Genomic DNA, 14,008 nt, shown 5'->3' on the forward strand with positions numbered 1-14,008 from the left:
TCATTATTGACTTTCTTGAATAGCAAGTAGTCAATATTGATGTGATATAACTTTACTTAGGCAAAAAAAAGGAGGCAACATGGCATGGTGGATAAAGAGCTACACTCAAAGTCAGAAAGACCTGGATTCATTTCCTACATCTATTATATATTGATAGTATGATGCTAGGAAAACCACTTACAGACTTGTCTGGGATATTGGTACAATAAGACTATAAATTAGTGACAATCTATATTAATATTAAAATTTCCAAACCAAAAATCTCCCAACATCAATAAAATCACAGATCCAATTTCTAAAAATGATTAAAGAAATCTGTTCTTGACAAAGAGTTTCTGAATATTGCCAATATGAATTTCAGTGGGCAGAGGCAAATGATAATTTAGGTTATACTTGTAGAACCATAGTCTTGGGAAAATCACTACATATTAAAATCTTTCAATCCATTTTTGGACAGTTCAAATTTCATTCCTTGTTTCTGGATATTGTCAAGTAGTTGTCTTATTTATTTGTTTTATCTAGTTTTATTTTTCCTATGAAAACCTCAGTGCTATTTGTTGTTGATAAAATTTCTGTTATATCCTTTCCTGCCAATTTGAGAAATAAATTATCAAAAATACATAGTGTTATTTATTAGGTGCCTATTATGTACAATGTACTATGCAAAGGTACTGGGGTCATTTAAAGATGGATAAGATCCAAACCTTTTTCAGGGAACTTGCGATCTAATAGATAAAAAGAAATAAGCATTTATTCATATAAGTTTCAAAGTGTGGCACACCATAGTCCTTTGTTTTCCTATCTCCTCCTTATACAAGTCTCATGTGGCTTTTAACACAAGATATAATTTTGCAATTTTTTTTTGGTTTGGTTGGTCCTGCATTATATAATCCTAAATATCTTTGGTTTTTTTCTAAAACCAAAGAAGCAGTCCCTCTTATGGAATATAGTAAAGCAATGGCTTCCCTAATTCTATGTCCAAGATCCCTGTTTTTTCCTCAGTAGTTTTGACTGGCACATTACTGATATGTAAATAAATAAAAGTAGGTGTTTAACTACTTATAAGTAGTTACTTAACATTTTCTAGGTTATATCATCTAATAATTTTTTTAAGATTAAAAGAATGTTTAAGATGTGTACTCCATAGGTGGATAAAGTAATTTTATTCCTTTTTGCTCTTTTATAAATTTAAAAATAGAATTAAGAACATAGAGACATTCAATTGTGTTATTATTTGAAAAATGGGATTTATGACTATGTGCTGTGCAATGTGGTCTAACTAAGCTGCACACTAATTTAATATTTTACTGTGCATATAACAATTATAAAACTTAAATCATATTTTATGAATGGGAAAAGAAAAAGAAAACTGAAAAGCATTTGTTTCATAAAATTGTTAATTTCAACAGTTTTATATTTTACTTATAATATGCAGGCTTGTCTTATATATTATAATACTAACATCAAAGTAAAATATGATTTGCCTATCACATTTCTCCTCTTCTAACACTTCAAAATTCCATTTTCCAAATTATCTTTTTTATATGGCATAGAAATTTATACATGAATATCTTTACTACCATGGAAAAAGTTCAAAACTGTGGACTACTGTGATATTTATATGCCAATGGATATAATTGATAAGGCATTATGAAATGTTCCAATAGTTCTACCATTGGATGTAAATATATTCAACCATTTGGTTTCCGTATTCATCTTTGTAAAACTGATACCTCTTTTTCTGTAATTATCTTTCTATGAAAATTTATGTTTTCATTTGGTTTATTTTTCCAATATATGAATTAATGTATTCTTTCATGATATTTCAGATTTTTAGTCTCCCATCCATCTGTTTCCTCACCTTCCTTACTTTGAATGCCATTTCAAGTTAAATATTTCTGTGAGTATTTTGTGTAATTAAAAAGCTGCCAAAGAGTAAAAAGAAAAGAAGCTTGATAACTTCGTTGCTTACCAGCTTATCCAGCACATTTTAGTCTTTACTAGTTACCACTTCTACAGTATCTATTTCCATATTTAGAATGTAGACCAAATAGGCAAGGATCAAAATGAGTCTATCACTTTGTCTCTTTAGCTTTAGTAGGTGTGAAGAATCACTCAATGTTAAGAGAGTGCTCAGAATCATATTGTAGACCAATTATAAATATTTACTTAATGGAAGAAACTCTGAATATAATATAATTATAGAATAAGAAATGCATTGATACATTTCCAGAGGAACTAAATTCTGTGTCTATTGAGATTCTTGCTATAAATGAAACTGGAATATGTAATCAAGTTATAAGCCAATAGAGAAAACAAGAATCAGAATAGTTGGATTCACTCTTTGTTCCTAGATTAAATACTTGGTTAAACCAGATCATTGATCTCATTGATCCAGGGAACTCCTAATGATATTCCCTCATTAGAGATAATCTGCTTGAAATTTACAATCTTAGAGATTTGTATGGGAGTTGAATGGGAGTTGAAATAACTATGCTAGAGTCACAAAACCAGTACATGTCTAACTTACACCTATATTTTCTCTAAGCCAAAGTTTCTTTTTTGATGAGTATACTATGATACTTCATAAAATACAAACACATACACATTATCAAATATGAGTTTTTCTGCAAATGATGATGATGAATCTATGCAAAAATATAACCCTGAAGACAATTACAACTTACCCATCAAGATCTGTCAGTAATAGAAGAAAGATGAAGAAATCTATTCTACAAATATTCTGACAATCTCAATCTAACCAATCTGGTAAACTTGTACCTTGATATTTGTTGACTTCAATGAAACTTGAACTCAGGAGAATTCAGTGAAACATTTCTTTTGAAATAATTAGGAACTATGAAGGAATAAAAATAGCCAAAACATTTTAGGCTACTCATAGGCTTCTCCCTTGAATATTATTAATATTTTCTGCAACAGAACAATTGAATGGTGTTGAACATTGCAGAAACATAAGATCTTTATTTAAAATGAAATTGACAGAAATAAAAAATAAAATCCCCATTCAATGTAGAGAGTCATTTTTGACTTAGAGTCTGTATAGAATCAGATCATCAAATAGTTTTAAAAGAAAATTGAATATCAACAAAGAATTTCAAGGAAAAAATTGAGAAGAAAATTTCAGAAAAAAGAAGTTGCTAAAAGCATATGCTCAAAATCACTATGATTATCAGTATTTTAGAGAAGTTTAATTATTTTTTAATTTGGAGAAGTTCAATCAATAAAAAATTGTTAGTTACAATAAGTGGGGGGAGATGCCAAGAAACTGTATTAGCCACATTTAAAAAATATTCTTGCTGAATAAAGAGAGTTTGTAGTGACAAGCAAAAACAATTTAGGGTAAAATATAATTTCCAAAATATTGTGAAAAAAATTGGTACATTAAAAGCAATATCACTGCAACAACCAGTGAAAACTAATAAGGATTACAACCATACCACCCTAAAACAAGGCTTAATATGAGACCCAACAAGTCAGATCTTCCAGAGAGCAAATATAAAATAAACAAAAAAGAATTTAACAGAAAATGGAATAGATCAGCTAACATTTTAACAGAGATTCATCATTTAATTTTTTTCTTTTTTTCCACTTATATGTTGATACAATTTTTAATATTAATTTTATGACATCCTGTCATCCATATTCTCTGCCTCTTACCAACCTCTCTCCATCTCCAAGAAGGCAAGCAATATGATAAAGGTTGTATATATTGTCAAATAATGCATATTTCCAAGTTCGTCTTGTTCTGAAATGAGACATATTGCTTACACTAGAGAAAAATCCACCCAGGGAATAAAGTGAAGAATGATATATTTCAATTTGCATCTGTATTCCATCTGTTCTTTCTATGACAGTGGATATCCTTTTTCTTCATGAGTCTTTTGAAGTTGTAATGGATCCTTGCATTGTTGATAATAATTTGTATCCACAATTTATCATTGTAATTGTTATTGTGTACAATATCCTTTTGGTTCTGCTTAATTCACTTTGTATCACTATATAAGTCCAGATGTTTTTGTGATCAAATTGTCTGTCATTTCTGATGGTACAACAGTATCCCATTAAAAGCTTAGAACACAGATTAATAAGCCATTTTCAATTGAAAGATATCCTTTCAGTTTCCAGTTCTTTGCCACCATAAGAACAGATATAAATATTTTATAGGAAGGTTTTCCCCACTATATTTAAACTTTTTGAGAAATAGATCTAATGGCATTTCTGGGTCAAAGGGAATGCATAATTTGATAGCCATTTAGACATACTTTCATATTGGTCTCCAAAATGGTATATCTTTTCACAGCTTCACAAATAGTGTATTAGTGTCTCAAATTTTCCACGTGCTCTCCAACAATTATTATTTTTCTCTTGAAATGCTAGCCAGTCTCATGGGTGTGAGATAGTATTTCTAAATGGTTTTAATCTGTGTTTCTATAATTTGTGTTTTTAATTTTTAAAATTTGATTAAAGAGTTTCAATTCCTCCATCTGAAAATTGCCTTTTCATATTGTAATAGTAGATATTGATTTTGTTATTGATTGAGACCAGTTGATATCAGTTGATATAGATTCTATTACAGCTGTAAAGGCCTAGCTGGTTCTATTGGTAGATGAAAGTGGTTGGAGACAAACTACTATAAAACCTACTCATTTAAACTATAAGAACAGTGATTCCCAAAGTGGGTGCTACCGCCCCCTGGTGGGTGCTGCAGCGATACAGGTGGAGCGGTGATGGCCACAGTTGCATTTATCTTTCCTATTAATTGCTATTAACATTTTTAAAAATTAATTTCCAGGGGCCTAAGTAATATTTTTTTCTGGAAAGGGGGCAGTAGGCCAAAAAAGTTTGGGAACCACTGAATAAGAAGAAACAGGGATAGAATACAGGATTTAGAAATAGGTTAGGCTAGGAATTGTCAAATCTATTTATCCCTAAACTAATCAATACTAAATATAACCCAGAATCCCTCTATCCTACAAAGGACTACTTCTTGCCTAATGAAAATCAGGCCTAACTTAACTCCCTTAGTATCTAATACATATGTCTAACTTACTAAGCTAAGCTAATTATACTTCTTCTAAAACTCCTTTTATTGGTTATATTTTATTTCATCATATAATAGATTTACAGCTTGACTGTATCTCTGTATGTACCCAGCCTCAGAGATTCCACTCAACTCTTGACAAGTTATAGAGATGCTGCTCTCTGTGATGTTCCAAGGGGCAGCTTCACTGCTCTCTCTTTTTAGTTGAAATACTCTCAAAATCTTCCCATATATAAAGATGTTTACCAAAGGTTATCTACCACCAAATGTTCAAAGATTGTTCAGAGCCAGCACCCTAGACACCCACTCTCTCACAGGCAAGCTCCAGAGTGTCAGTTTTCCCAAATGCCCTTTCCTAGGGGATGCTAGGAATGCTTTACCCATCACCTACTGAAAATTCTTCTCTTTGGCTTAAAGAAGCCCAGGTAAAATTTAAGACAATTTCTCTAGCCTCCTCTTTACTTCTAACTATCCAGAATACTTAATTACTAGCTAATTAACAAATTAGTTATTACAATATCCTTTGACCATTTCTCAATTGCAGAATGTTTTTATTCTTATAAATTTGACTCAGTTCTATAAATATATTTGAGAAAGGAAGCCTTTATCAAAGAGATTTGCTTCAATTTGTATTGGCAGGTCAACTCCCATGCATTTTATGCTGTTTACAGTTATTTTAAATAGGATTTCATTTTCTATCTCTTCTTCTTTGGCTTTTTGGTTGTATAGAGAAATGTTGATTTACGTGGGTTTATTTTTTATTCTTTAATTATCCTAAAATTGTTAATTGTTTTAATTAGATTTTTCAGTGGATTCTTTAGTTGTACCATCATATTATATGCAAAGAGTAATAATTTACTTTCTTCATTGTTTATTCTAATTCTTTCAAGTTCATCTTCTTTTCTTTCTGTAGCTTTCATTTCTAGAACAATATTGAATAGTAGTAGTGATAATGGATAGCCTTGTTTCACTTCTGATGTTATTAGGAAGGCATCTTGCTTATTCTGATTACAGATAATGTTTCTGATGGCTTTAGATAGATGCAATTTATCATTTTGAGTTATGTTCTATCTATTTCAATGTTCTCTAGTGTCTTTAATAGAAATGGGTGTTGTATTTTCTCAAATGCTTTTACTGCATCAAATAAAAATGATCATATATTTTTGTTATTGATATGGCTAATTATGCTGATATCTTTCCTAATGTTGAACCACCCCTGAATTCCAGATAAAAAATCTACTTTGTCATAGTGCATGATCCTTGTGAAATATTGCTATAATCTCCTTGCTAATATTTTGTTTAATTTTTTGCATCAATATTCTTTAAGGATATTGGTCTATAATTTTACTTTTCTGATTTTGTTCAGCCTGGTTTAGGTATCAATGCAATATTTTCATCATAAAAGGAATTTTCTAGCTTTTTAAAATATTTTTTGGTAGTTTGAGAAGTATGGCACTGAATAAATGAACTAATTTTGGTAGAATTGCCATTTTTATTATATTGGTCCATACTCTTCTTACGTAGTTTTTTCCCACTCTTTGTGAACCTACATGAATTTTCTTGGCAAAGATACTAGAGTGGTTCTCCATTCTTCTCTAGCTCATTTTTCAGATAAGGAAATTAAGGCAAAGAGGATTACATGATTTACCTGTGGTCACAAAACTAGTAAATTCTGAGACCAGATTTGAATTGAAGTCTTACTGCCTCTAAGCTTGCATTCTACCCATTGTATCATCTACTTGTCTTGAATTAATCTACTCATGTGAAATTAATGTGTTTTTTTTTCCAATTCTTTAGATCTGAACTTATTTGTTTGAAAAACATTTTGTAATTATGTTCATTTAGTTCTTGGGTTTTTCTTGGCAAGTAGACTTAAAAGTATTTTTAATTACAATTTTCCCCCCAATGGAATTTATGTTTCTATCTCTTCTTATAGAAATTGTCAGTAATATAGAGACAGATTGATGATTTATGTGGGTTTATTTTATAGAGTGCAACTTCGTTAAAGTTTGCTAATTATATCAACAAGTTTTTTTAGTTGATTTTTTATTATTCTCTAAATATACCATCATATCATCTGCAAAGAGTGAAAGTTTGATTTCTTCATTGCCAATTATAAATCCTTTAATTCCTTTTTAAATTTTTCTTATTGTTATAGCTAGCATTTCTAGTATAATATTGAATAATAGTGATGGTTATGGGCATTCTTGATTCACCCCTGGTTTATTTAATAGGAATGAATGCTGTTCCTATATTTTAAAAAAAAGATTATTTTTCTTGCATCTACTTAGATAATGATATGATTTCTATTGTTTAGTTGATATGGTTGGTTATTCTGGTAATTCTCCTAAACTGAATCAGTCCTGAATTCCTGACATAAATCTCTTTTCATAGTTTAAGAATTTTGTGATTATTATTGTAATCTCCTTGCTATTATTGTAAATAAAATTTTTGCATCAATTTCCATTAGGGAAATTCATCTATATTGTCCATTCTCTGTTTTATCTCTTCCTGGTTTATTAGCATGACATTTCTGTTTAGTAAAACTCCTCTACTTTCCTAAATAGTTTATGTATATTTGGAATTAATTATTTAAATGTTTCACAGAATCCGCTTCTTGAAGATTTTTCATAGGGAGTTCATTAAAGACTGTTCCAATTATTTTTTCTAAAATAGCATTACTTAAGTATGATATTTTCTCTTCTCTTAATCTGGGTAACTTTTATATTTACTATAAATATCCATCCATTCCACTTCCATTGTCATATTTATTAGCATTTAATTGTGCGAAATAGCTAAATAGTTGCTTAAATTATTTTAATTTCTTCTACTGTAATAAATTCACTCTTTTCATTTTTGACCTGGTAATTTGTTTTTATTCTTTTTTTTCTTAAATCAAATCAACTAATACCTTATCTATTTTATTTACATTTGCATAAAACCATGTCCTAGTTTTATTTATTGGTTCAATTTTTTTTACTTGCTATATCATTAATTTTACCTTTACTTTTCAGAATTTCCAATTCAGTGTTTAATTTGGGATTTTAATTTGTCATTTTCTCTAGTTTGCTTAATTGAATATCCAATTCATTAATCAGCTCTTTCCCTATTTTATCAGAGTAATTTTTCAGAGCCATAAATTTTCCCTTTAAAACTTAAAATATTTTGAACTCTGTTTAATAAATTTTTGTATGCTGTGTCATTGTTATCATTCTCTTTAATAAAGTGACAAATAGTTTCTATGATTTGTTTTTACCTACTCATTCTTTAAAATTTGATTATTTCCCATTTAATTTTTAATCTATATTTCCATAGCCCATTATTGAATTATTTTTTGCTATATTAAGATTTGTTATGTATGAATTAATATCTCTGCTGTTCCACATTTGGATGAAAGATTTTATGTCTCAACATGTGGTTAATTTTTGTGGAGGTGCTATGTGTATCATTGAGAATCAAAAATATATGCCTTTCTATTCATATTAAATTTTCTTCTTAGGTCTATTATATCCAATTTTTCTAAAATGTTATTCATCACCTTTTCTCTTGTTTATTTTTCGGGGATTATATTTATCTAGTTCTGAGAGGGGAAATTTGAGGTCCTTCATTAGGATAGCTTTATTATATTCTCCTGTAACTCATAAATTTTCCATTAAGAATTCGATTCTATCATGGAAGGAATTTGGTAGAACTCCTTCTTTGTTTATTTTGTCAAATAGTTTGAATAATATTGGGATTAGTTGTTCTTTAAATGTTTGATAGAATTCACTTGTGAATCCATCTGGTCCTGGGGATTTTTTCTTAGGGAGTTCTGTGATGGCTTGTTCAGTTTCTTTTTCTGATATGGCATTATTTATGCATTCTATTTCTTCTTCTGTTAAACTAGGCAATTTTTTATTTTTGTAGATACTCATCCATATCCTCTAGATTGTAGTATTTGTTGCATATAATTGGGCAAAATAATTTTTAATGATTGCTTTAATTTCCTCTTCATTAGAGGTGAGGTCTCCCTTTTTATTTTTGATACTATTAATTTGGTTTTCTCCTTTCCATTTTTTATTAGATTAACCACTACTTCATCTATTTATTTGTTTTTTTCAAAGTACCAGCTTCTACTCCTATTTATTAAATCAATAATTCTTTCATTTTCAATTTTATTAATTTCTCCTTCAATTTTTAGAAGTTCTAATTTAGTTTATATATGGGGATTTTTAATTTATTCACTTTTTAGTTTTTTTTTAATTTGCATGCCCAATCCATTGATCTTTTCCCTTCCAAATTTGGTAATATATGCACTAAATGATATAAACTTCCCCCTGACTACTGCTTTGGCTGCATTCAAAAGATTTTGAAAGGCTGTCTGATCATTGTCATTTTCTTCAATTAAATTATTAATTGTTTCTATGATTCTTTTCTTTAACTGATTTTGGTGAATCATTATTTATTTTCCAATTAATTTTTGATTTGCCTCTCTATTTACCCATACTTTTTATTATTTTTGTTGCATTCTGAGCTGAAAAGGTTGCATTTATTATTTCTACTCTTTTGTACTTGTTAGCCATGTTTTTATGCCCTAGTACATAGTCAATCTTTGTGAATATACCATTTGCTACTGAAAAGGAGTATTCCCTTTTTTCCCTATTTATTTTTCTCCACATATCTATTAACTCTAATTTTTCCAAGATTTCATTCACATCTCTTACCTCTTTCTTATTTATTTTTTGGTTTGATTTATTTAGATCTGAAAGAGGAAGGTTCAAGATTCCCACTAGTATAGTTTTACTATTTCCTCCTTGACCTCCACTAGTTTCTCCTTTAGAAATTTGGGTACTATACCATTTGGTGGACACATGTTGAGTACTGATATTTCCTCATTTTCTATACTGCCTTTCTTCAGGATGTAATTACCTTCTTTATCTCTTAATATGATCTATTTTTACTTTGACTTTGTTAAATATCATGATTGTACCTCCTGCATTCTTTTTCTCAGTTGATGCCCACTAGATTTTGTTCTAGCTTTTTATCTTGACCCTGTGTGTATCTACCAGTTTCTTTTAGACAACATATGTTATGATTTGGATTTATTATCCATTCTATTTGGTTCCATTTTATGGGTGAGTTCATCCCATTCACATGCAGAATTATGATTACCACCTGTGTATTCCCCAACGTTTTGATTTCCTCTCTAGTCCTGCCCTTTCTTCTTTCTCTATTTCCTTCTACACCAGTGTTTTGCTTTCAATCTGTCCCTCTAATCCACACACTTATATTACTTCCCTTTCTAGCCCCTCCTTTTTTATTCCCCTCTTATTTTTAGGGTCTATTTAAATTCCCTCCTCCTCTATCTTTCCCTCCATTTTTGTACTCCCCACCTCACTCCATCCTTGGTTTTCCCCTCTCAACTTCTCTAAATGTTAAGATACAGTTCGATATCTCAATGGGCCCAGATGTTCTTCCCTCTCAGAATTGATTCCACTGGGAGTAAGGTTTGAATGTTACCTATTAGCACTCTCTTCCTCTTCTTCTTATATTAGTATTCTTCCCATGAGTCACCTTGTGTGGTATAGATTAACCTATTTTTTGTATTCCTTCAAGTTTCTCTTGGTGCCATCTTCTATACCCCCTTTCTTTTTTTTACATATCATCTTATACTACTTAGTTCCCCAACCACTACCTATGAATAATTCTTCTAACTAATATGATAATTAATACAGTTTTTGAGAGTTACAAATATTTTCCATATAGGATTTTAAACAACTTGACCTTACTGAAGTCCTTAAAAGAAAAAAAAATACCTCTCTTTTTTGCTTATATTTTCATGTTTCTCTTGAGTTTTATATTTGGACATCAAATTTTCAGTTTAGTTCTGGTCTTGATTTACAAAAACTTGGAAATATTCTATTTTGTTAAATGCCCATACTTTTTCCTGGAAGTATATAGTTGATTTTGATAGGTAGGTGATCCTTTGTTCTAGGCCCAATTCTCTTGCCTTTCTGAATATCATATTGCAAGCCTTGCAGTCCTTTAGGGTGGAGGCTGTCAGATCTATGTAATCCTGATTAGTGCTCCTTGATATCTGAATTCTTTCTTTCTGGTTTCCTATAATATTTTCTCCTTAGCGTGGAAGCTCTTGAATTTGGCAATTACATTCCAGAGGGTTGTCTTATGAGGATTTAACATAGAGGGTGATTTATGGACTCTTTCAATGTCTATTTTGCCCTCTTGTTCAAGGGTATCAGGGAAGTTTTTTTGGATAATTTCTTGTGGTATGATGTCAAGTTTTCTGTTTATTTCCAGGTTTTCTGGTAGGCCTATGATTCTCAAATTGTCTCTCCTGGTCCTGTTCTCCAAGTCAACCATCTTCTCAATTAGATATTTCAGGTTTCCTTCTAATTTGTCATTCTTTTGACTTTATTTTATTAATTCTTGCTGTCTTGTGAGATCATTAGCTTCTACTTGCCCAATTCGAATTTTTAAAGACTAGTTTTCAGCTATGATTTTTAAATTTTCCTTTTTGGTTTGGTCTATCCTGCTTTTCATGGCTTCCAATAGGTCAATTCTGGTCTTCCATTTGCTTATTGTTTCATTTGATTTCTGGGCTTCTTTTTTCCCAAGTAGGAGATTCTGTCTTTTAAACTGTTATTTTCTTTTTGAACTATTTCTCACTTTTCTTGCCAAATTTCTTTTATCTTCCTCATTTGGTTATCATTTCAAATTTAAGCTCCTCAAGAGTTTGTGAAAAATTTACATTTGTTTTGGAAGGTTTGGATGTGTTTACTTGTTTGTCATCATCTGCTGTCTCCTCTTTAGTCTGCATTTTTTCTTCCATAAAAATTATCCAGGGTCAATGCCTTTCTCTCATTCTTTTTGGTGGTTGAAGATTGTATTTCTTGGGTGTTGCTGGTCATTGATTTGTTAGTTTTTCCTTACCTTCCCAGCCAGAAGTCTGAGTGTGAAGCAGGCTCTCTGTTTATGGAGCTACAGAGCGATTTTTCCCTAAGGCTATTTATCAAGTCTCCAGGGCTTCTGCTGTGTGCTGACCCTCTCTGCTCTATCTCTACACCCAAGATCCATGTTCCTCAGCCTCCTGAGGTCCCAAGTCTAGCTGCTCTCAGGGGTAAGTCTTTGGTGTTCTCACCCAGGTACTGACAACTATAATGCAAAGATGCAACAGAGGCTTTTGCTCTGGCAGGGAGTCAACTGTAAACTGCCCTGGCAGTTAAGCCTTGTAACCTTCAGAGAAAGTCAGTTGGAACCTGAGGATTGAAGAGAGCAGAAGGTCCAACTGAGGCTCTGCTTTGGGCTCTTGGCTTTGCTGTGGTCTGTGCTTTTTGTCTCTGGCAATTTGAACCTAGCTGATTTCTCTGGACCTTTTCCTGACCTTCCCCATATTATACCCCTATTATCTTACCTGATTTTCCTTTTGGGTTCTGGGAGGAATGGTGATTTTGGTTTTGGTGATTAGACTTTGTGGGTTTAGTTTTCTGTAGACAAGTGGGACATCTTTAAATCAACATATCCCTTATTTTATTGATCTAGTATATACTTTACTTTAAGGCAGCCAAATCTTCTGACTGGGAGACCAGTCTAACCCTCTCCTGACCCTTCCCCCAGCTTCAGTTTCTCCCTAACATCTATTACAAAACCCTGAACCCCTCTCTCCTTTCTGATCAACCCTAAAATTAATAAACCCCTTTGCTACCAACTCAAAGCCCTCTGGTGAATGAATCATTGTATCAAATTTTAGGGAAGGGTTAAAGAGGGAAAAATTTATTTTCTCTTTATTTCTTGAGGGAACTACGGGCATCCATCTTGGCAGGAAATCATTACCCGAGACTTCCTGTCATCAGTTTCACTGGCAGGGAGGAGCCCCTTTGATTCTTCCTTCAAGGGACTTTTGAAATGAACAAGAAAAGCCCTCAAGGCAGATTTAAACATTTCTGACTGGCCCAATTCCTTTGTATCTATAGAGACACCCTTCCTCACTTTGAAGGGTTCAGCCTATCTCCCTCAGGATCCTCTGTCTCCAGCCTCAGCCTCTAGCCCATTTTAAGCTGCTTCTCCTGAATACCCCACCTATTCCCTCACCATTCAATATACCACTTCATTCTTTCCTCCCCTACATTCAGCTATCCCCTTCATTCCTCCTCCTAATACCTACCTCACCTTTATCCCTCCTTTTAACCTAAAGATTCAAAGATTACCTATTTCTTGATAACAGAACCTATAGATTTCCCTGTCCTCACACTAATTCTGATGTGCTAACTGACTCTGGCACCTTAGGTAGAGTGAGGGAGGGTTGATCAGCTCTCATTTTGGTGGAAGTTATTTATCTTCCTTATAGCATGCAAATGACCAAATCTCACCTACCTTCAAGGCTGAATCCTACAGTCCCTTTCGCTCACCTGATTTTGTTGGGTTTTTTTGTCCTTTTGAGGCACTTTATGTTGGTCAATGGTGAAGAGAGGAAGAGGCTTGTCTCTACACTTCAGCCATCTTAACCCAGAGGTCTGAATGATATAGTATTTGATGCATATATGTATAGCACTGATATTATTTCATTGACTATTGTATCATTTTAGTGAAATGTAATATCCTCACTTTTTCTTTTAATAAAACCCATTTTTGTTTTTGCTTTGTCTGAGCTCATGATTGCTAATCAAGTTTTTATATTACTTTAGCTGAAGTATAATAGTTTATACTCCAATCCCTTATTTTTACTCTGTCTTTCTATTTCAAGTGAGTTTCTTCTAAACAACATATTGTAGGATTCTAGGGGTTTTTTAAAATTTCATTCTGCTTTTCATTTCTGTTTCATATGTGAGTTCATTCCAATCACATTCACAGTTACTATTAGTACCTGTATATTTCAGTCCATGCTGCTTCTTCCCCCCTACCATCTCTCTCTCTCTCTCTCTCTCTCTCTCTCTCTCTCTCTCTCTCTCT

Source organism: Gracilinanus agilis, chromosome 3, assembly GCF_016433145.1.
Source record: "Gracilinanus agilis isolate LMUSP501 chromosome 3, AgileGrace, whole genome shotgun sequence".
Classification (NCBI taxonomy): domain Eukaryota; kingdom Metazoa; phylum Chordata; class Mammalia; order Didelphimorphia; family Didelphidae; genus Gracilinanus; species Gracilinanus agilis.